Source organism: Muntiacus reevesi, chromosome 16 (assembly GCF_963930625.1).
Source record: "Muntiacus reevesi chromosome 16, mMunRee1.1, whole genome shotgun sequence".
NCBI lineage: Eukaryota > Metazoa > Chordata > Mammalia > Artiodactyla > Cervidae > Muntiacus > Muntiacus reevesi.
Genome location: NC_089264.1, coordinates 55,596,278 through 55,621,629, shown reverse-complemented (window position 1 = coordinate 55,621,629; position 25,352 = coordinate 55,596,278). Strand labels below are relative to the sequence as shown.

General features: G+C 42.4%; 1 protein-coding gene across 3 annotated transcripts in view; it reads right to left on the bottom strand.

Annotated features, from left to right (window-relative positions):
* RHOH (ras homolog family member H) overlaps nt 1–25,352 on the bottom strand; it is a 49,050-nt gene that overhangs the window by 6,000 nt on the left and 17,698 nt on the right. Inside the window, exon 1 of one of the 3 annotated variants that reach the window (XM_065907295.1) lies at nt 19,235–19,306. The exons of the other annotated variants lie outside the window; for them this stretch is intronic. The gene's annotated coding sequence lies outside the window, so the exon portion shown is untranslated. Of the gene's footprint in view, nt 1–19,234; nt 19,307–25,352 lie in introns of those variants that run through there. 3 annotated transcript variants of the gene reach the window in all.

The window sequence follows — 25,352 nt, the reverse complement described above, 5'->3', positions numbered from 1 at the left end:
GATGGACATGAGTTTGAACAAGCTCCACGAGTTAGTGATGGACAGGGAAGCCTCGCGTGCTGCAGTACATGGAGTTGCAAAGAGTTAAACACGACTGAGCGACTGAACTGAACTGAGCATAAAAATGAAATATGATATGAACAAAGAAATGTGTGCCTCAGCTTTGCCACTCAGAGAGCTCCAAAGACAGACTGGAGAAAAAAGCTCTGTTGAGTCAAGTGACCTTTATTCCCAGGCAGTTCTGGCACTAAGAGGCACATCAAACCAGCTCTCAGGGCCTCAGTTTCCCAAACCATAAAGTGATTGGACAAGATTAGCTCTCTCTAGGGAAATGGAAACTGAGGTCAAAGGAGAAAACTTTATAGCCCGCAGCATATATACAATTGCATAACTCTCCACGTTATTCCAGAGCAGCACTGTAGCAGCAAAGACAGATGACAAAACTTGATGACATGTGTAGCCTTTGGCAGATGGCTAAATATGGATCTAGGAGAGGAGTAGTGGGAGGAGTTATGATCTAAACTGGAGCAACACCCTATACAGACATGATAGATCAACTTCAGATGATGCCCACAAAGTGCCCACAACGGAGCCACTACAGGTCATGACATAATGTGTGGAAGTTTGACTGGCTTGATTTCAGTGGAACTTCACCTGAAGAGAAAGATTCTCCCCAAAGGAGCTCTGGGTGAAACATAGAAGCAGGTTTTCAATGATATTTCACTAGTGGCTATTTGGCAGGGGTGCTCCAATTATATGTCAATCATTACAGAGGAGTTACCAAAAGTGACTTCAGATAGCATCATGAGTGACCCTTCTAGGACTTACGTCAGATTGGAATTAATGAACCTTCAAGTCCAGAGCCTTTCGGGTCTCAGTAACCTCCCTCTCTCCTCTCTCCACCGTTTCACAGAAAAGATGCTCTCCTCAGAGCCCTCTGGTTCACACACAGATAGGAAAAGGGCAGGGAGGCTTCATCTTGCAAAGGCAATAGCGTCTATCATAGCAAAGGCAGAGAGACAGACAAAAGCGGGGGCTTGGAGATGAAGCGTCCTGGTCCATTCCATCTTCTGGAGGGCTGTCTAATAGGAAACCCTCGTTTCACTTTAGCCTCAGGTCTCACCCCAACTCCCACTCTCCACTATCATTCTTTCTTCAGACACATTTTCTGATACTCTGTTTTCCAGGGAAGACTCACTCCTCCAACTTCTACCTCTTCTTGAAAAATCTTCTTTGATCACCTGACCAGCTGCTAGATCAGATATCCCCTCTGTGTTGCCATAATACCCCCCTGCACCTCCATCATCACACTGCTCACGTGGTTGGTCCTCCTGCACATCTCCCTCACCTGAAAAACTGGAATGAGAGTTTTCTCACCAGGAGTTCATAAGGACCAGATGGAAATGATAACGACACAGCAATAATCGATGCTTGTACTTTTATAAGACTTTGTACCTCCAAGAATACCTCCTGATTGTCTTATGAGAAGTTGTCATATGCTCTACAATGATAGAGCATAAAAAATAATAATCTAAAAAAGAAAAACAATAGTAGACAATATAAACTATTGCTTAGAAAAGCAAAATAAAACTGAGATGAAATTATGACTCGTTGAACTAATAATTGTTGCTGCACATTTTAGGTTATCTGGGCTTTGATTGAGGTGGCTTACTTCAAAATGCTGATATGCTCAGTCACTCAGTCGTGTCCAGATCTTTGAGACCCAGTAGCCTGCCAGGCTCCTCTGTCTATGGGAATTCTCCAGGCAGAAATACTGGAGTGGGTTGCCATGCCCTCCTCCAGGGGATCTTCCCAACCCAGGGATTGAACCCAGGTCTCCCACATTGCAGATGGATTCCTTACCATCTGAGCCACGAGGGAAAGCCCAAATGCTGATAAAAACTCTTTTATTTTTTTAAAAAAGATGAACCCATAGCAGCCATCAGCTGAGGATGGCCTGTCAATTACAGAGAATACATCTGAATGTCATCCTTCTTAAAAGAATTTTGGGCAAAGGACCTGCTCTGGCAGAAGCCAATTCATTCATTAAGGAAATTGCTTCTGCCGTGAATCTAGCATGTAGATGATTAGGAAATCACCATGCTTCTCAGTAACTCATCTCCTGCCAGTGCCTTCTCTCCATGTCCCCCCCCGCCCCCCATAGCCCCTGGAAGGGACAGCACAGCAAGAGTAGGCCCTGCTGGGGGCGGACGAATGAATCCAAGTTCGGGGGGTTGGGAATGGGGCCTGGTGCTCCATTTCACTTTGTTTTCTTCTGGGAAAAGAGAATGAATTCAAAAATCTTAAGGAACTTCATAAAGGAAAAGTAGAGTCACTTCTAAACTTTCTCAGTCCAAATTCTCACTCAGTTTTCATTCACTGGTAAATATACACTTTATATATCTCCTAAACATTTTTTTCAACATAAAAAATTTTCTATTTTCAACAGTCCACATACTTGACAGGTTTTAACTAAATTGTTTTCCATTGTTTCAACAATCCATAACTGCAGAGCCATTTCCCACTATTAGCAGTCTTTGAATTAGTTTTCGTATTTCACAGCCATTAACAAGTGTTATTTTATATATTAAACATATATGCATTTATGGGAGTAATTTTTATGTGGGACAGTTTTCTTGGGGAATATATTCATAAATGTGGCATTACTGGATCAATGAGTTCATTCTGAGACTTTTATTTACATCATTAAACATCTTCTAGGGCTGTACATAGTATTCATTAGCTGTTCTATTTATTTATTTTTTTTAAAAAGGCAGTTGTTTGGGGCTTCTTGTGGCAGACATTGTATCGGTCCTAATAGCACGGTAGTGAGCAAGCTGGCTGCTGTGTTCCTGGAGATCTACATTTCAGAACTGCAGAGACTTCAGGGGGTTGAGAATCCTGCCTACAGTCACTCTTCAAGGCAATGGCAGAAACAAAGTTAGACCTAAATAGAGGATGACCCCAAAGCTGCAGCAGCTCCACACGTCACCCACACCCCACATTCCCATTGCCCAATCCAAGGCATCTCAAGAAAAACCAAGTTTCCTAAGCAATCATGGTTTCGAGACTGTTTCTGGCCATCCCTCCAGCCAGGCCCCTGCTTCAGTTCTACTCCTACAGATGAGGAGCTCTTGAGATTTACGAGAAGTGTGTTGTGTCTTGATCCGGAAGCTAGTTCCACAAGGGTGTTCAGCTTGTGAAAATTTCTCAAGCTGCGGACCTACGACATGTTTACTTTTCCGTACAAAGACTAAACTTCAGTAAAAAAGTATTTTTCAAAAAATCAGGCTACTGCTGAATTCCCTGGTGGTCCAGTGGTTAAGAATCTGCCTTGCCGTATAGGAGAGATAGGTTCAATCCCTGACCTGGGAAGATCCAACAGGCCTCCAGACAACGAAGCTCCGCTCAGCTCAGTCCAGTCGCTCAGTCGTGTCCAACTCTTGGCGACCCCGTGAATGGCAGCACGCCAGGCCGCCCTGCCCGTCCCCAACTCCCGCTGGGGCCCCGGTTACTGAGACTGCAAGCCGTGACTACTGAAGGCGGGCGCTGACAGCCTGCGCTCTGCAACACGAGAAACCACCACCAGGAGAAGGCGATGCACCGCCGCCAGAGAGGAGCCCCTGCTCGCCACAGCCCAAGAAAGCCCACACACAGCAGCGAAGACCCAGCACAGCCGAAAATAAATAAATAAATATTTTTTAAAATAAATAAATAAAAATAAGGTTACGCCTTTACAAGAGACTATCTTCTGAAGGAGTATTTTATCAAAAATTTTTCATCTTGCAAGATGTTCATTTCACTAAATCTCAGCTGTCATAGTAGTAATAGCAGTTAGTTGCTCAGTTGTGTCTGACTCTTTGTGACCCCGTGGACTGTAGCCCGCCAGGCTCCTCTGTCCATGGGGTTCTCCAGACAAGAATACTGGGGTGGGTTGCCATTCCCTTCTCCAGAGGATCGTCCCAACCCAGAGATCCAACTCAGGTCTCCTGCATTGCAGGCAGATTCTTTACCATTTCATTTGAGCTACAGGGAAGTCCTAATTCTCAACTGTACATCAGTAATTTCCCTTAGTGCATTTCTAATTGCCACAAATAATGATTAAATTCCTCCTCCAAATCACAAGAGGAAATCACTTTTAAATCGGTTGATTTTTATACACAGATCATCTGTATTCCAAATGGAATTTATTCTGAAACTTTGCTTGCAAGATGGTCTGTGGCTTTTACTATGTGTTCTCCAGAATGTATTTAAGCAGTATGTACATTCCCAAACTTAAAGCCTATGTAATCCCATTACAGTTTAATTAAAATGGATTGTCGCCAGTCCCTGAGCCCTCTTCAAACCCAGAGCCCTGCCCCTCTGACCCCACACCAAGCAGGGACCAAGGCACCCTTCCCCTCTTCTGTCCCACCCACCCTGCCCTGATTGGTCCACGCCACTCAGAGGAACACAATAATTGGATTCTCACTACAGGTCTAGAGTTTTCAATTTGGTCCAAGTTTAGAGTCAAAAACAAGGCAAGCCAGCCAGGCAACTATCCAAAGCACCCTTAAAAACACTAGAACCTCAACTCGAAATGTACATGATGGGAAAGTGTAGTTACTGCAACCTCTCTTAAAGCAGTTGCAAGGAATTTCTGAAAAACTGCTTGGGGTTGAGGGTGGAACCCCTACAAGACGTGCTCAAGGAAAGATCACCTGGTCTCTGACCTGCTTTCTGTCGCTGCTGTCTAGTCTCTAAGTTTGTCCGACTCTTTGTGACTCCGTGGACTGTGGCCCAGCAGACTCTTCTGTCCATGGGATTTCCCAGGCAGAACACTGGAATGGGTTGCCATTTCCTTCTCCAGGGGATCTTCCCAACCCAAGGATCAAATCCGCGTCCACATCTCCTGCAGGCAGGTTCTTTACCACTGAGCCACCTGGGAAGCCCAAAGGCTTTCTAAGGGATGCAAATTTCATTTACTGAAGGACTCCTGTTTTCTCAGTTGGGCATGCACATATGGGGCCCAAGCTGAACTGTTCAAGTAAAAATTAAAAAAACAGGAAAGAGGCAGGTACAAGTGTGTCTGACCATTCTAGAAAGTAACAACGCTGCAAAGCAAAGTTGTCAAAGGGTGGCTAAACTGCAGGTCAAATTCAGCATCTGTTTCTGTATAGCCCACGAGTTAAGAATGGTTTTTACATTTTTTAATGGTTAAAAAATACCAAGAGAGCAATATGTCATGACATGTGCATATCATATGAAGTTCAAAGTTCCATGTCTGTAAATAACATTTTATTGGAACATAGCTGTGCTCTTTCATTTACAAATTTTCTATGCCTTCTTTCTTGCTACAATTCAATGTTGCAATGGAAATTTTATGGCCCACAAAGCGTAAAATATTTACTATCTGACCTTTTACAGAAAAAGTTTGACAACACTTGCTAAATAAAAAGAGGCAGTTCAGAGTAAGAAGGAGGGCACAGACTCCTGAATTCAAGCAAGCTTGTGTCTGACCTCAACATCTGCTGCTTCCTGTGTGATCTTGGGTGAATTATTTAACTTCTCTAAGCTTTAGTTCCTTTGTAAATAGAGGCAGTATAGCACAGTGATTAAGATGATGGACTCGAACCATTCGGCCTTGAAAGTTCCTAAGCCTTCGCTTCTCTAACTGTAAATAGGCAATACTGACAGTACCTGTCATAGAAGGTTGCTGTATGGAATTGAATGGATTAGGGAATGTGAAGCACATAGGAGGGTGCCTGGCGCAGAGTGCTACAGAAGTCTTTACCGTTATTATTATTTATCCTGAATGGTTGTTGCAAGATTATCAGAGATAGCTGGCCGGCAGGCCCAAACTAAGATGATTGTGAGGCCCGAGGGGGGGTCTGGGAGGGAGCCGCTGGCAAACAGGAAAGGCTGGAGGAGAGACTGGTTTGTGAGAAAGGGGAAAGTGAGGCATTTCAGACTGGGGTGCCAGAGAGATTCCAGCAGAGCCGAGGGGGCTGTGGCCACATCACAAGGAATGAGGATGTGTGGGCAGGGAAGAAAGACGGCAGCAAGGAGGGTTCTTATTCTTCCACAAAGTCTGACACAAAATATTTAGTTACCCACATATTCTCATCTATGTTGTTTATAATGGGGGGAATCATTCAAGAATGGGTGGTTTGGGGCTTCCCTGGCAGTCCAGGGGTTAAGGGTCTGCCTTGCAGTGCAGGGGACATGGGTTCAATCCCCGGTCAGGAAACTAAGATCCCTTATGCAGTGAGCAGCTAGGCCCGCACACAGCTCCTAGTGAAGCCCACACACCACAACCAGAGAGCTTGCGTGCTGCAACAAAGATCCCAAACCTCACAACTAAGACCCGATGCAGCCAAATAAACAAATGTGCTTTTTTAAAAAATAGAACAGGTGGTTCTTGGATAAACTAGCTTTTTCCTACAATCCATATCTTTTGAAATAGCAGAGTATAAGCGCATTAACCGAGACAGGAAAAGGGTCCCTAAGTTGAATGAGATAAAGTTAGTGTTAGTCACTCAGCCCGACTCTATGGGACCCCACAGACTGTAGCCCACCAGGCTCCTCTGTCCATGGGATTCTCTAGGCAAGAACACTGGGGTGGGTAGCCACTCCCCTCTCCAGGGGATCTTCCTGACACAGAGACCGAAACTTTGTCTCCTGCGTCTCCTGTATTGACAGCTGGGCTCTTTACCACTAGCACCACCTGGGAAGCCCCCACCCCCATAGAAGCAGCTTTCAAAATATGAACAGTATGATTCCAAAAATATGCACAATTATGAAAAACTGTATGAAAAGCAGTATATACTAACATGTTAAGATGAAATGTCTATATTCCTGGAATTATAGCCGATTCTCATTTTCTTCTCCTTGCTTCTGTGCATTTGAAAATAAAATTAAAATAAAATGTGAGTTATGTGTAAAGTTTTGAAGTGCTTTGTGTGTGTTCCTTTGTTTTTTAGGTTTTAGGCTTGAAAGGGCAGAAAAGACTGATCTGAGGTCCCTTGAGGCAAGAGAATGTTCATGAGCTCCCATTAGTGTCTGAAGACAAAAATTCTCTATATCTGAACAGCCAAATTTCTTTAAAATTCCTAGAAGCACTATCTCTGGCTTCTGGTTCTTTTTTTCAAGGCCTGTCCTGGAAAGCAGACAAGCTAGGCTGCATGTACGACACCTGTTCTCAAGAATGTCCTACAACACCCATCTCTCCTTTCTCTCCTCATGAGAGAATTTTTAAAATTATACATGTGCCTGTGTGCCTAGTCACTCAGTCACGTCCGTCTCTTTGTGACCCCATGGAAGGTAACCCATGGAAGTCCATGGGATTCTCCAGGCAAGAATACTGGAGTGGGTTGCCATGTCCTCCTCCAGGGGATCTTCCTGACCCACGGATCGAACCCAAGTCCCTTACATCTTCCACTTTGGCAGGCAGATTCTTTACCACTAAGCATGACCTGGGAAGCCGCTTATATATACATAAAATATATGTGTGTGTTAGTTGCTCAGTCATGTTATGTGTGTGTGTTATATGTTATATATGTGTGTTATATGTTATGTGTGTGTTATATGTTATATGTGTGTGCATGTGTGTTGGTTGCTCAGTCGTGTTATATGTGTGTGTATTATATGTTATGTGTGTGTGTGTGTGTGTGCGTGTGTTGGTTGCTCAGTCATGTCTGACTCTTTGCGACCCCACGGACTGTAGCCCGCCAGGCTTCCCATCCATGGAATTCTGCAGGCAAGAATACTGGAGTAGGGTACCATTCCCTCCTCCAGGGGAACTTCTCGATCCAGGGATCAAACTCGGGTCTCCTGCATTACAGGCAGATTCTTTACCGTCTGAATCACCAGGGAATCCCATGTATGTGCATTTTTGGTAGCACCATGTGGCTTGTGGGATGTTAGGATTATAGGTCCCCAACCAGGAATTGAACATGGGCCCTCAGCAAGTTCTGAGAGCTCGAAGTCCTAACCACTGGACTACCAGGGAAATTCCATCCTTCCTATATTTTTTAAATATTTAAAGAAGTTTGAATATGGCCTGGGTGTTTGATGACATTAAGGAACTCTTGCTGATTTTGTTAGGTGATAATCACATTGTGGTCATATACATTTTTTAAGTCCTTACCTGAGTCAGCCATGGATTTACATGTGTTCCCCATCCTGAACCCCCCTCCATGTATGGCAAAAACCAAAAAAAAAAAAAAAAAAAAAAGAAAGTCCTATCTGACAGGTGAAATGAATATGATATCTGGGATTTATTTTAGATTGTCCCAGAAAGGGGCGGGGGGGGGGGGGGAGTCAGGATGATGCATGAAATAAGACCGGGACAATATTGAGAACTGTTAAGGTTGAATGATGGTATACGGGGGTACTTTTAGTCTGTTCTCACTATCTTTATATATGCTCAAAATTTTTCATGATAAAGGTTTTAAAGTGTAGGCTCTTTTGTTTTCTATAGCGTTTTGTCCAAGCTGTGGTTTCATTCTCATCTTTACCTTTAGAGAGAATACAGAAAAGCATCACTAAAAAATAAAAAGTATACTTCGTGCCACAATGACTTATTCAAGTATTTGAAGGAAAACTGATGCATCAAATAACAGATGACATGAACGTAGACAGGGCAGAGGCTTAGAGCCTGCCTCCTGGTAGAAGGGAGGCAGAGGAGAGAAAGCCATGCCCAGATGAGGATTCCCAGCCAAGTCATGAAAAGAGAGCCTTCAACTTCAAGTACAAGCCCTACCTGCATCTCCGTAAGTCATCACCACCTGTCTCTGGGAAGTAAAGGCCAGTCTAGAAAATACTCTAGCCAAAGGATACTCTTGAAGTTACTTTGAACTTGAAGTTACTGAACTTCCTAATTGGTATAACTATGTTCACTAACTTCCCTTGACCCTCCTTGCTCCAGTTCTGCAGAATTAGCTCTTTGCAAAAGTGCAAACAGTAATAATGAAAATAAGTTTTAAAAAGAAAAAAAGAAAGAAACTCAAGAGTGAAAATGGACTACCCACATAAAACCAGATGACAAATCAAAGTAACTCTGAATGTGAGGCAGACCTTCCCCGCTGGGGTCCTTTTTGTCTGAAAAGGTGAAGGAGCAGTGAGGAGTTTCTAGTTTTAGATTTTATGTTTCCTCCTTAGACAAAGTAGTTCTGATCTTTACTTACTTGGAAAATATGAAATCTACCTGATATCTAAGTAGGCTCCACCAAGCTCAAAATACCTCCCAGCTCTAAAGCATCATCTGTAGCAAAGAAAACCATCACATCCCAAGGTTCCCCCATCCCCCACCCCGGAACTGCCACCGCACCGCCATCACCAACACCATCATTCCACACACACATTCAAACCATTAGTGGTAACATTTCCTCCCTTATTTGCTGATCCAATCAGACTGAAGATGTCCTCCTCACGCTGACTTACTTTTCCCCTCATTTTCTCTGGATCATCTCTGCATTCTTTTTTTTTCTCTGATTATAAAAGTAGTTCATCCACATTATGGAACATTTGAAAAGTACTGAACCATCTAAATGACCTAAAGGAGAAAAGCAACTACCACCTAAAACCAAAAGCTGCAGAAATTAGTGTACCTCTTCCTGTTTTGTTTTTTCAACGTGCCTTTTTTTTTTTTTTGTCAAAACTAATATCATACTTTACATTCAGCTGGGCATTTTGCTCTTTATTTAACATTTACATCGTTAATATTTCTTATGTTATTAAGATCCTTCAAACATAATTTTAATGACTGTCATACTTCATTATACAAAAGTAGCATTATTTATTTAAGCAATTGACTATTATTTAAATTGTTTCTAATTTTTACTGTAGTAACACTGAGTGGACATTTACAAAATAAATTTGTACAAATACACAATTATTTCTTTAGCATAAATAGATAGGAGCACAATTACTAGAATAAGAAAGATGAAAAACTTGGATCAATTTGTACCCCATAGTTGTATATGAATATGTTCATTTCATCACACAACCACCACTGGGTGTAATAGTTGCCTGTTTGATCTGTTTTCATTTGCGTTTCATTTATGACTAGTGAAAATTAAAATTCATCTTTTATTGACCACATATTTCTCCTTTCATAAGTCACTTACTTTGCCTACTTTTCTAGTAAGGTGGCCATCATTTCTTAAATGATGATTTTTAAAAATCTTTTGGAGATTAAGGATATTGAGCCTTTCTTATTTAAATACATATGTAGCGGTTTATCCTTATATATTTTTGTGTCCATGAATTCTGAGAATGTCCCAAACTCCTAGTATTGCCCCCTCATTGAGCAACCACTAAATAGAATATGAAATAGTATGTCCCCTGATTGTGGAAAGAAACTCAGCACGATTAGACACCTGAAAGGTCATCTAGTTCAACCCACTCATTTTCCCATGAGGAAACCAAGGCCCTGAAACAAGTGGTTTAGTTACTGGAGGCTGACTTGAAGCCCAGAAACTGAATCACTGAGTCAGCACTCTTTCCATCCACCTTGTACTTTTTCAAATATGTATATCTACATTTTATATCCTATATTTAGTTTCCTTAATTTTAAAATGTAAACCCATATAGATAGATCTATAATTCAAATAGGTGGCTTTTTACTCAAAAGATAACTGCCAGTTTTAATATAAAACTTGTTTTCAAACAGATGTTCTCTTCCTCATTAACTTTCTTTGAGAGATTGATCATCTCTCTTCCAGGGCAATAATTAAGGCTTCCAGCATCTTCTAAAATTAGGGTAAACCCTTAATTTACAGGTTGTTCAAACTGTAAAAGAAGGTATTTTGTCTTGGAAATTTATCCCAGAGCACTGCATGAAATGAGGTGACTTAGTTTCAGTTTCAAAGTATAAAATAGGTAATATTACATCATTTGCACAGAGCCTGGGCTGTGGAGTCCAGGTCTTGGTTAGATTCTCATCTTCATTGCCGACTAAAAGTATAACCTCTGGCAGGTCATATAACCAGAATTGTAAGATGTGGATAATAGTGTATAGTTTGGAGGATTTTTTAAGGCAATTAAAAAATTCTATCTCCCATGCCTAGCAGCATGCCTGACTATTAGGTAAATAAATGTGAAGTGAAAGTTACTCAGTCGAGTCTGACTCTTTGTGACCCCATGGATTATACAGTCCACGAAATTCTCCAGGCCAGAACACTGGAGTGGGTAGCCATTCCCTTCTCCAGGGGATCTTCCCAACCCAGGGATCAAACCCAGGTCTCCCGCATTGCAGGCAGATTCTTTACCAGCTGAACTACCAAGAAAGCCCAAGAACACTGGAGTGGGTAGCCATTCCCTTCTCCGGCAGATCTTCTTGATCCAGGAATCGAACCGGGGTCTCCTGCATTGCAGGCAGATTCTTTACCAACTGAGCTATGAGGGGAGCCATTTGGTGAATAAGGATAACAATAATCACATGGTATTAAGCACTGGTCAGATACTGTTAGAAGTACTTTATGAAAATTAACTCATTCATCATTACAATAATATTATGTGTTCAATACCACTGTGGTTATTCTACAGCTGGGGAAACTAAGGCACAGAGAAGTAAGGTAACTTGCCCAAGAGAACAAGCTAGTGAGGAGGGCTTGCCTCCAAGTCCATTCACAAAGCTGTCTCTACCTCCCCTCTCCCTCTGTCTCTCATTTGGGGCAAGTCTGACTGTCTTTGCCATCTTGATGAAACTAAGCAATCTGCTATGACCTGATGTTGGTGTGCCCCTAAAATTCAGATTGAATTAAGTTGACACCTAACCCCCATGATGATAGTTACAGGAGGTGGGAACTTTGGGAGGTGACTAGGCCATGAGGCTGGAGCCCTCATCAATGGAATTACTGTCATTATTAAAGAGCCCCAGAGAGCTCATTTGTCCCTTCCACCATATGAGGACACAGTGAGAAGGCACTGTCTAAGAATCAGGAAGCAAGCCCTCCTTAGACATCATATCCATGAGAGACTGTTCAACCTATGAAAAATAAATTTCTCTTGTTTACAAACTGCATAGTCTGTGGCATTTTGTTATAGCAGTTCAAATAGACTAAGATACAATCCTAAAATAAAAGCAGGCGGTGAGGTGGTAGACTCAGAAAGACATTTTTCAGCTGGTGGGTGATTTCTTTCTTACTACAGGCCTGGTTTCTGACAACATATGAAAGATTTCTCCCTTAAGCACTCACTCTCACATGCCGTTGGAGGATGTACAGAAGAACACCATCTTTGTAGAAGGCAATTACAGAATTCAGCAGCACACTTACTGTTTTTGACACTTGGAGCTGATCATTTTTTAACCTCTTTCATCTACATGGTAAAATTAGTTTCAGTAATAATATATAAGAGTCAAGAACAATCATTTTTTCCCTGATTCATTCTTTAGATTTAAAATAAACAAGTAACAGTTTATAACAAAGATAAATTTCAATTTTTAAAGTATTATTCAAGTGCAGTAAAATATTTTGTGTATGAACTAAAACTTGTAATTATCAATCAAAAATATTATACTCTGCAATTTGTGCTCTACTCACTGTTTTAAATCTAAACACAAAACTCTAAAAAGTCATAGGGAACAGCAGAATTGAAGTTAATCAAGTTCTGTTTCATAGTCTCTATAATCATTGGGCTATCATTCTTTAGTTCTCATCTACTGCTTAGGAGTCAGGAATATGCAGTGACACAGGCAAACGCAATACATCCCTGAAGTCAGCTCTAATGGAATCCATACACTCCCTTAAGCACTCACTCGATCACTGCCAGTGCGTGGTGATAACAAAAAGCAGACCTACACTGATTTTATTATTGTCTTTAAATTCTTGACAGATGACTCACTCCCTTATTGCCTATACCTGGGGTGGACCCCTTCCACCCCTATGTCCTTGGTATGTCCCTGCCAGTAGCTATCAAAATTTTAAATGCATATACCTTTTAACCCAAAAATTCCAATTCTTTAATGCATTGGTTTGTTGTACCTATATAAGTAGTGAAGATATATGTGCAAGAGTTTTATTGCAGCATTAGTCACAATAGCAAAAAAAAAAAAAAGAACTGAGAATAACTAAAAGTTTCATCATAAGTCAGTGGTTAAATTAATCCTGCCATATCCATTCGATGTAATCCAATACAGTATTAAAAAGAATTAGGATAGGAGTGGGGGTGAAACAGGTGAAGGGGATTAACAGGTGCAAACCTCTAGTTATAAAATAAATCATAGGAATGTGATACTAAGTAGAACAATGGTCAACAATATTGTAATAACTTTACATGGGGACAGATGGTTACCAGACTTGACTCACGGTGGGGATCACTTCACAGTGTATGCAAATGTCAAATCACTATGTAGTACACTTGAAATTAATATAACATTGTACTTCAACTGTATTTTGATTTAAAAAAAGAATTAGGTTTTCCCTGTATGTATTGCACAAGAAGGGTACCCATGACATATTAGTAACCTTGAAAAAAGCAGCTGAACAATTCATTAAATATCCCATTTATGTAGAAAAAGAAATGTACAAGTCTGGTCTGAAGCCCCTGAGTCCCAGAACGGCCAGAATGGAATTAGGACAGGAGTGCGGGTGAAACAGGTGAAGGGGATTAAGAGGTACAAACCTCTCACAAGGTACAGTGGATACAAAGGGTCTATGCAGAGGAAAAGCATCTGCAATGGTGGACACAACGCGGCTTACTGTGAATTCCAGTCCTCCAACACATGTCCCTCCACAGACAACCTGTGCTAAGGGCAGAGCAGTTACTCCCTGGTGTAGTGTGGTTGCCAAGCCGTGTCTGACTCTTGCGACCCCATGGACAGAGGAGCCTGGCAGGCTACAGTCCATGGATTCTCCAGGCAAGAATACTGGAGTGGGTTTCCATTTCCTTCTCCAAGGGATCTTCCCAACCCAGGAATCGAACCTAGGTCTCCTGCATTGTAGGCAGATTCTTTACCAACTGAGCTACAAGGGAAGCCCAGTTACTCCCTAAGTAAGTAAGTTACTTCCTAAGTAAGTAAGGAGAAGAGGAACAAAGAGGAATAGCCTAAGAACACAGGTTTTTTTTAAAGCTTTTAAAACCTTAGGTTTTTTTAAAATCCCCTTTTGGGATATCAATGTTTATACTTCCCATACTGATTATATTGCAGCTATAATACACAACAGTGGGATTAACTACCTCCTTAGATGCTCAACTTCTGATGGAGGTCTTACAAAAACTGGGAGAAACAAGTACCTAATGAACCTGAAACTATCAAGATACTCCAGAGCAAAATTATTCTTTTAACTGTTTAATTTATTGCTTGTGCATACATAATGTTCTATCAAGTTCCAAATCCATAGAAGTCTGAAAATAGATGACAGGATATCTGACTTTAATTGCCTTTAAATTAGGAATTCTTTTAAAGAGCTTAATGGGGACAGAAGGTAATAAAGAAAATGTTAATATAGTTTAGCTTACGCCTAGAGGTTTTTTGTTTTTGAAAAAAAAATTTTCCTACTTTGCTAGTGACTGACCTTCACTTCTTTGTTGAGGTTGTTCTCTATAGAAGAAATGAATTCTTAGGAAGAGGTAATGAGATGGCCATGGAAAGGTAGCCAGTGTGGTTGTTCTTCATCATAATAAGGCCCCATATAACTGAGGTCATAGAGAAAAAAATTCTAAATTAGAGAGAAAAGAAGCAGCCTTCTGCATACAAATGATCTCACGCACAGCTTCCTCCCAGAAAAAAAAATTAAAATTTAAATGGACAAATGCCATAATGAAGGTAATGCAAAATGCCAAGAGAATACTGAGGACAGAGGGCTTAAATCTTCCAGGATGGTGGGGGTGGAAGAGGCAGAAAGCAGTGACATTTGAGATAGGTCTTGCAGAGCGGGGGAGAAAATGGGATTGGTGGTCAGCATCCAGAGAGAAGAAGTGGCCAGTGGCCAGGTGTGCAGAGGAGAAGGGTTTGTGTCACTGGAGGGCAGAAAGTCAGCTTCTGAGACTGAAGCACAGGGGGGAGATCATTTTTAAAGGGACACTGAAGCCAATTTGTAAATGGCTCATTTCTGCACGGCAAGTATAAAATAACCTCCTTCCACCGTCTCTCTCATTACCTTTCTCCTCTTCCCCAGCCCCACTTCACCAAGCCATTGCTGCCTCCAGATTGTGTAACATCCCCCAACTCTCCCTGCCTTTCCTGACTCAGTAATCTTAAGTGTAGGCTTCCCTTGTGGCTCCGCTGGTAAGGAATCCGCCTGCAGTGTGGGAGATCTGGGTTCGAATCCTAGGTTGAGAAGATCCCCTGGAGAAAGGAAAGGCTACCCACGCCAGTATTCTGGCCTGGAAAATTCCATGGACTGTATAGTCCAAGGGATCGCAAAGTCAGACACAACCGAGCAACTTTTACTTTCGCTTTCAATCTTAACTGTGCTGCTCTTGTCTCCTGAAATACCTTCTTCCCCGCTGACTCTTCCTGGTAAAATTCTGCCTGTCCCAGAGCCCAGCTCAGATGCCACCTCCTCCAGGAGGCCTTCCTGACACTCCTCATAGGCATTATTTTTCTCCCTTATTTGAGCTCACATGTAATCTTTGAGTGTTTTTTATGTTTACCTTTTGAATACTTAATACATGTCTTTTGTAAAATTCAAAGAGGACAAAAGTGAAAAATACATCTCCCTCCTCTGCCTGCCCTCCAGGGCCCCAGGCCATTTTCCCAGAGACAACTATCATATGAAGTTTTTTATGCATTCTCCCAAAGCTATTACATTATGACATGTATTCACAAACATCTATGTATGAATATGTGTAATTATGACACATATTCACTCTTTTTTTTTTAATATACAAACTATAGCATACTATTCTTTACTCTCTGATGCTTTTCTCAATTAATTTTTTCTTTATCAGCAGATTTTCAGGCAATACCTCAAAGATACTATGGATTTGGATTGCAGACCACAACAATAAGAAAATATTGCAATAAAGTGAGTCACATGAATTTTTTGGTTTCCCATTGCATATTAAAGTTACAGTATACTATAAGTCTATTAGGTGTGCAATAGCATTATGTCTAAAAGTAATGCACATGCCTTAATCAAAAAATAATTTATTGCTAAAAGGTGCTAGCCATCATCTGAGCCCTCATCAAGTCATAAACCTTCTGTTGGCAGAGAGTCTTCCCTCAGCGTTGATGGCTGCTGACTGATTGGGGTGGTAGTTGCTGAAGGCCGGCGTAGCTGTGGCAGTTTCTTAAAATAAGACAAAAATGAAGCCTGCCACATGGATGGGCACTCCCTTTCACGAACAATCCCTTTGTAGCATGCAGTGCTGTTTGATAACATTTTACTTACAGTAGAACTTCTCTCAAAGTTGGAGTCAATGCTTTTAAACCCTGCTGTTGCTTTGAGAGCAAATGTTAGTAGGGAAGAGCACGAGGTGCAGATGGTTCAACCTTCCTGCCTCTGATAGCCTTTGCCGACTTTTCTTCTCACCTGTCTTTGACTGTCTTTCCTTTTCCATCTCCTACTTTGACACTGAGGCTCGCACGCTCAATTATATCCAACTCTTTTGTGACCCCATGGACTATAGCCCACCAGGCTCCTCTGTCCATGGAATCTTCCAGGCAAGAATACGGGCGTGGGTTGCTGCTGGCTTCTTCATGGGATCTTCCTGACTCAGTGACCGACCTTGTGTCTCCTGAGTCTCCTGCACTGGCAGGCAGATTCTTCACCGCTGAGCCACCCGGGAAACCACCCGTGATGCAGAGGCACAGGCCCTGAAAAGCCTTCAGCCCTGGCACATTTGCCAAACAAAGCTCGCGGGGCCCTCGCAGGTGTCTGATTTCAGGACAGTGTTCAGTGACACCCCCCTTAGCAGTACACAAGATGGAAAGAGAATTTGCACCTCTTTTCCTGGGAACAGGTACCAGTCCAATTTAGTGGCCACTGGCCTAACTTGTGACAGAAAGAACCTGTTAACATTTTGCACTCTAGAGAGATTTCAGAGACTGACTGGAGAAAATGCCCAGCCCATTTACAGACCACAGCAGCAGAACAAGTAGGTAGGCAAGGTGTCAGAAAGACCCAAAGGGGAATGTCGCCCAGATCCCACAAAATCCCGCAGTCCTCTAAGGCATCGTCATGGCTTTTCTTGGCCCAAAAAGCAGCCATTGGCCACGTCACTCATTCGCCTCCCAAATCTCCACACTGAGAAGTTCCCAGACCCTGCAAACGTGGTCCCCGTGACAGTAAAATGACCAGGTCCTCGCAGGGAGTGGGACTGGGGAACCATCCTCTCTTGGTAACTCGTGGCTCTCTCTAGATTATCCAGAGCTCCTACCTGGAGTTTGGTGTTCATCCTTTAGGCCAACTCTCCCACCTCTACACAGGTATTATCGACATGCATGAGAGGAGGCCTAATCCTAAATCTGTTTCTAATAGCAAGGACTTCCAGAAAACACTCCCTATAGAATGGACTTGCATTTCTACTCATTTTCACCCTCATTTGTCTTAACTAATACAAGACAACTTGCCACAAAGGATAACTTTTCAAAGGAGGAATACACACAAGTTTTTATTATTGAATTCCTTAAATTCTAGAAAAAATATTTAATAATGTGGAGAAAAGTATATGAAAACACTGTAAAAAAAGAAAAAAGCAAATTCAAAACAGTGTGTACAACATGATCCTAATTTTTCAGTAAAATTAGAGAAAGGAATAAAAAGCTAAATCCAGATGTTAGTGATGTGCTGATTGGTGCAATCACAGATTTTTGTGAGCTTATCTATGTTTTACAAATTTCCTTTAAAAACATATACTGCTTCCAAGGACTTCCCAGATAGTCTAGTTGTTAAAACTCTGAACTTCCACTGCAGGGGATGCAGGACTGATCCTTGGTCAGGGGACTAAGATCCCACATACCACATGTCGCAGTAAAAAAACAACACACACACATATATACTTCTTCTGTAACAAGAAGGAGTTGTGAAAGTAACTCATGACTCTTTGTGTAAGAGAAAATATAAATGCATCTTGCAAATATAAACGCATCTTCCTGGATAGAAACAGCATTTGCTAGTATCACCCAACACTGTAGTCACCTTCAAGGAAGTATGACACAGGAGACCCAGATCCTGGGTCAGAATCAGACTAATGAAGTGACCCAGAACCAGTCCAGGACCTCCCCCCCACACCACAGTCACCTCATCTGTCAGATGAGCGGGTCTCACTGAGTCTGTAAGTTCCTTTCTTACTCAGTCTGGAAGTCCTCAGCCCTCTTTCAGATGGCACTCAAGTGAAAACAAAGCAAGCAAACACACACACACACTTTGGAATACTCCAGTGATATGTGGATTGTGCCCAGACTGCCCTGCTCAGCATGGTAGAAAAATCTCGGGGGGGAACTCAGATTCTAGGAAAAGAGGCTACTTGTGTAATGGAGATGATTACCACTGTTAGGATTTATGGGAATGTATTTCCTTTTGTTACTGAGTATCAGAAAGGTGGAGGGCATGCTTTATCCTAAGGCTCACTTCATCTCTATGGTCTTGTGAAAGTGAAAGTGAAGTCTCTCAGTCGTGTATGACTCTTTGTGACCCTATGGACTGTAGCCTACCAGCCTCTTCCATCCATGGGATTTTCTAGGCAAGATTACTGGAGTGGGTTGCCATTTCCTTCTCCAGGGGATGTTCCTGACCCAGGGATCTAACCCGGGTCTTCTGGATTGCAGGCAGATGCTTTACTGTCTGAGCCACCAGGAAAGAACATGGTCTTGTGAATGGATCCTAACACAGGAAGTCTGTTAGCTGCGATTCTCTGTCCTTTGACAGTGCGTGGAAGGTCACTGCCAGAGTACATTTCTCAGACTTGCTTGTTTTGTACGTTTCCATGGGTCACCAACTCTCTTTCTTCTGGTCTATATCTCTTCGTATAAATCCATCTTCTCAGGAGATGACTGTCTAGTCATCTTGTACTAGTCTACCCAAGTCTTGCCTTAATGATACAAGCCTACCTGAAATTACTTACAAGAGACAATAGTAAGTGTCCAAAAGAAACCCCAGGATATCAGCATTAGCCAATGTCTCGAGTTCATAATTCCAAAGTGAACTGAAATGCAACAGAAGATAGTCCCCTAAATTCATTCCGTCTTCCTCTGACCACCTCTCCACTTGTACACTATATCTGTATCTTACAACACTCACAAATCTCAAGCAGACATCCATCAGAACACTTCTTTGGGGTTTATCATGCCCAAAGTGCTTACCTTGTAAGATTAAATTCAAAAACCTCCTCGTGAACTCTTCAGTATTCCATTTCCTATGAAGCTGTACTAGCCTGGTGCGTGTGTGCGTGTATATATGCAATCAGGAACTAGAAGAGTGAGGCTCATACTTGCTATTTTTTTTAACTTTTTGTTGCACCAATCAGCTTATGGGATTTTAGTTCCCCAACCAGGGACTGAACCCCAGCCCTTGACAGTCAGAGCACGAGCCCTAATCACTGATCTGCAAGGGAATTTCCCACACTTGTTATTTTTCTAGAGTCACGTCCCGGGAAACTTGACTACCACAGAGTTAACTATCACTAGGTAATTTTTTTTTTTTTTTTTTTTTTTGCATCATGGGGCACAGAGAGACAGAGGACTTCCTTTCTGTGCCACATGCAAGATCTGTTATCCCATCTTCTCCTTTTAATGATATTCTCCTGGCTGAATTTCAGTGTCTTTTCAACTATGAGTCATCACTGCTTCTCATGCATAGAACTGACAGTTCTGGGCTCCTCATTTTTAAGGAGGACAATAATTCAGAAGCACGTTGTGACATCCTCCCAGCACAGTTCTCCATCTGGGATCATCCAGAGGCCCAGCTCAGCAAGCCACAAGGAGATGGCAAAGGAAGCAGCTTCCCAGTCTATCAGGAGTAGCTGCCATCCAGATGATAAGGATCCCCTGCAAGAAAGTCTGACATGTGGGCTTCCCAAGCAGCTGGTTCAGCGGGTACGGTCCGCGCCCTTCAGGGGACAGCCTTACCAGAAGGTACCGCCTCCACAGGGGACATCTGGGCGATGGGGATTCCCCTCCCTACTGTGCATCCTCCCACCATTGAAACAGCTCTTTCTCCAGAGGTTCAGTGCTTTGTCGGAATGCAAATATCCAGTAAAGCCTTTTTTTTTTTTTTACAGTTTTCATATTTATAAGAATGTGTTCAAGTCTTATTCTATCGTCAAAGCCACTTTTGGTTGAAGGAGGAGAAATTTTCACACAAAAAAGCAAAAACTGTATACAAAGAGAGGTAAGACACTGAAAGATATCTTTTCCTGGTCATTAATCCCATTCTCTGGGTCACTCCCTTCTACATCCAGGCTCTTCCTAAACTGGTGGCCCACCAGTTTCCTGTATTGTCTCAGACTGATAATCTGAAGGGTCACTGATCTCAATTCTCAATAACGCCATTCATGTGCTCGTTCTGGGCACTGTGCTAAATACTGCATGGGGAACAGAGAAAGCTGAGGAATTCTAATCCATCTCAAAGTCAAGTGTCCAACCTGTAGATGAGGATCACTGGGTTAGAGGCAGTATAATATAATACTGACTACAGTATTAAAGAAAAACTTTGTATTTATTCACTGCACTGGCCCTACCGTGATGTGATGTACCATTAGCCCTGGGAAGTATCATTATTCTCAATTTACAGATTAAAAAAGAATTTTTTTCTTTTGGTCATGCCACGTAGGATCTTAGTTCCCCAACCAGGGATCGAACCTGCAGTCACAGCAGTGAAGCCCAGTCCTAACCACTGCACCACCAGGGAACTCCCTCAGTTTACAGACGAGCTGATCAGTGTCCAGGAGGTAAAGTCAGAGATCCCCAAATGTGAGCATCCGCAAAATCAGAGGTTGTTTAAAATGTTTTCCTGGGCCCCTCACGGGGACGTTCACATTCAATAGGTCTGGGAAGAACCAGAGAGGCTATTTTCAAAGTACGAGGATGACTCAGGCACAGTCAAATTGGAGAAACAGTTACACGGCTAGGTACAGCATTCCCATACGGCTTTTCATTTGACCTTCACCAACTGGAAAATAGTATTATTATATTATTATCCCCAGTTTACATGTGAAGCAGATTTGGCTCACACTAACACACACACAAAATTTCCCCCCAAAGCAAAACCCTCGCCTAGAGGGGAAAGCCCTGAACAAGAGTCAGGATATCTGGGTTCAATTTCATCTCTGTCATTGGCCTTGTAACCAGAAGTAACCACTCACCTCTAGGTGCTTCTTTCACTGAGTATAAGATAGGAGGGTTTCATTCCAGCTTGAAATCTTATGAAACGTAGATACTACTCCTACTCCAACTCCTTAAGTAGAAATACCTTTTAAATAAGTATACCTAAGCGACTGTTTCTCTTCAGGGGAATGCTGAGAGGGAAACTCAGTAAAACAGACATATTGTCCCTGAAGCGTCAGGTAGATAATCCAAGCCATCCACAGCTCCATTTATTGAGTGCCACAGTGCCCGAGGCAAGCAACTTCATACCTGATCTCGCTTTATCCCCACGACAGTCCCACAAGGAAAATAGTACTATCCCCATTTTACAAATGTGATGACTGAGAGCCAGAGAAATTAAATAACTTGACCCTGGTTAACTCCAAAATCCTGAGCTTTACACTCTGCCTCCAAACCTCCAATCCTCTCATGCAGAGAGGATCAGGAAACGGAAGGCAGAATCGAGCTAATGAACCGTTTCCAGCTCCTAAACTTGCCTTTAGGCTTGTCTCTTATAAGTGAATTCCCACGATGTTGGTTATTTATGTTAAAACAAATAGTGTACAGTGGGTTTTAGAACTGCAAAGAAAACCATGTCTAGCTATTGGCTGGCTCTCATATATTGACGCTTGTCCCTTTTAGTTATTATAACCAGCTTTTACCAACTGCTTTCTAGAGGCACAGCACTACAGTGGACATTGAGAGAGAGTCCCTGCTGTCCTGGAATTTAGCCCATTGTGAGGACAAGATATAGATACTCAAGTCAGCTGACTAACATTAAAGACATTATGTGCATGTGCGCTAGGCCACTTCAGTTGTGTCTGACTCTTCGCGACCTCATGGACTGTAGCCCACCAGGCTCCTCTCTCCATGGGATTCTCTAGGCAAGCGTTGCCATTTCCTTCTCCAGGGGATCTTCCCGATCCAGGGTCAGAACCTGAGTCTCTTATGTCTCCCGCATCGGCAGGCGGGTTCTTTACCACTACACTTAATTACTTAATTGGGGCTTGCCAGGTGGCACAGTGGTAAAGAATTCTCCTGCCAGCTAGGAGATGTAAGACGCAGGTTCTATCCCTGGGCCAGGAAGATCCACTGCAGTAGGAAATAGCAAGCTGCTCCAGTATTCTTGCCTGGAAAATTCCATGGACAGAGGAGCCTAGCAGGCTACAGTCCATGGGGCCACAAGAGTTGGACAGGACTGAGCACACATGAGTGTGCACACATGCACACACACACACATTAATTAAGTACACCAAGAGTGAAACAGACCGTAAACACTATAGGATTTTAAAAGAATAGGAATTATTTTTTAAAAAAGAAAAGGAAGGAAGGGGAAAAAAAGAAAAAAGGATGGAAATGTGCATGGGCTGGAGGCACTGTAAACAACTTGCAAAGGGAAGGGATATATATATATATATATATATATATATATATATAGTGATGGTTGGTGGTTTAGTCGTGTGGGACTCTTGTGATCCCGAGGCCTGTAGCCTGACAGGCTCCTCTGTCCATGGGATTCTCCAGGCAAGAATACTTTGAGTGGGTTGCCATTTCCTTCTCCATGAGATCTTCTAGACCCAGGAATTGAACCTAGGCCTCCTGCATTGCAGGCAGATGATTTACCAACTGAGCTATGAGGAAGCCCTCATAGCTCAGTTGGTAAATCATATATATATGTATATAATATATATATATATATATATATTTGCAACCTCATGGACTGTAGCCCACCAGGCTCCTCTCTCCATGGGATTCTCTCAGCATTTGTTGTATGGCAAAAACCAACATGACATTGTAAAGCAATTACCCTCCAATTTTTAAATTTTTTAATTAAAAAAAAAAGAACGTGTAAGAAAGCAGGTTTTGAGGAGAAGGATTAAAAAGGTTGGAGATGAAGGAAAAGGTCTTCTAGGCAAGTGGAACTGCCTACGGACTCCCAGGGGAGTGACCTAGAATACAGTCTCAAGGGGAGAGGAATTGGAAGGGTAACAAGGTAACAAGGGTAACAAGGAAGGGCTTGCCCGTAGAAAAGCGCAGAGGACTGAGAGCAAAGAGGAGCTTAAGGACAAAGTAGATGAGCATGCCCGGCCCTGGACCAGAGCTGAGGAGATGATGGGCAAAGAGCATGAGCAGGTAGACCTTGTGCCCGTAAGAAACTGGAAGCTACCGAAGGCTTTCGGGTGGGAAATAAGTTCAAATTAATGCCTAGGGTGATTGGTCCAGCCTTAAAACGGGTAAAACGGTTTTTTCCACTCAACACACAAAATATATATATTGGGGGGTCTATATATACAAAGATGAACAGAACACAGTTCCCATTCTTAGGAAATTGCCAATCCAGCGAGAGAAGATCACCAATTACAAGATAATGTAAGTTGTTCCTTGATTTAATTTATGACATAACCTGTGGCAGGCGTTATTCGTTTTCTACTCAATATCCGAGCCTCTCTTTGTCATTAATAATAGAATCCCGGGCTTCCCTGGTGGCCCAGTGGCTAATACTCTGCACTCCCAATGCAAGCGGCCTGGGTTCAATCTCTAGTTAGGAAACTAGACTCCATATGCTACAACTAAAGACCGCACATGCCACAAGGAAGATCAAAGAACCCGCGTGTCGGAACTAAGACCTGGTGCAGCCAAATATATAAATACTATTTTCTTAAAAATAGAATTCAATTTTGTTGTAAGACAATGGGCAAGAACTTAGGCAAATGCTTGGCCTACGCCACCATTTCTCACCCTTTTTTCATTATCATTTGCCTCAAAGCATTCTTAGACACTTTTTTCCTAATCATGTCACTCATTAAAATTTAATATCATAAATGTACTCTATGTATTGCATGCATACCTGTGCTTTATACATAAAAAGAGTAATATCTTTTTTCTGCCTCTCCTCCTCACCAATAAACAATTCTCCCCCATAGGAGTTATCATCATCATCATCCCATCTACCTTCACCCCATCCCTACCCATACCTCATTCCTACTACACTCCTCACTTGCCTCCCTGTTGGGAATGCATTCAGTTTAGTTGAGTTCAGTCGCTCAGTCGTGTCCGACTCTTTGCGACCCCATGAATCGCAACACGCTAGGCCTCCCTGTCCATCACCAATTCCCGGAGTTTACTCAAACTCACATCCATCGAGTCAGTGATGCCATCCAGCCATCTCATCCTCTGTTGTCCCCTTCTCCTCCTGCCCCCAATCCCTCCCAGCATCAGGGTCTTTTCCAATGAGTCAGCTCTTCTCATGAGGTGGCCAAAGTATGGGAGTTTCAGCTTCAGCATCAGTCCTTCCAAGAGCCTAAGACAATTATGCAACAATTCTACTTCCTGTTTCCTCACCTTCCTCACAACTGGGCTGGGCATGTAACCAAATCCTAGCAATGACAACATAGTTGACATCTGTTTAGGAGATCTCTGGGAAACTCTTGTTTTCTTAGAAAATGCGACAGCCACTGCCAGATCAGCCTCCTTTTTACCTTCACCCAAGTCTACGACTCTGAATGGAGGCCCAAGCCTGGAAGCGGCGGGAGCCATCCTGCAGCTCTGACGACACCTAGGAAAACTACAGAGGCAGAATCACTGAGCCACTGAACCAGGGGCAGGAACGCAGACCTCCAGACTTCTGGCTATGAGGGAGAAACGAATCCAGATTTTTTTCTAAGTTATTGTTAGGTATCATGCAAATTGCAGCTGAAATCTCTGCTAACTGATATGTTGTGTGTCTCATGAACCATAACTTGTCTAACATAGCCATGAATTACTGTTAAACCAAAGCCAGAGAGAAGCACAAACAAAAGCAAACAAAAATGTGATCAGAAATATTATGCTGTCAAACAGGGGATTTTGTTCATGTTTTAAAGGAAAATGCTTTCCTTCACTTATCAACTTTTCAAACAAATGTTAATGCATTTGAAATAATATTTAGCATTTGAAACTAACAAACTTTAAGATATTTGTTACTGTGCAGAAAAATGGTCATGAAAGGCTACAAGACAATTTTGCTACTTTATAACAAATGATTTGGCTAATAGGTATCTTTCAAAATTGGAGAAGGCAATGCCACCCCACTCCAGTACTCTTGCCTGGAAAATCCCATGGACGGAGGAGCCTGGTG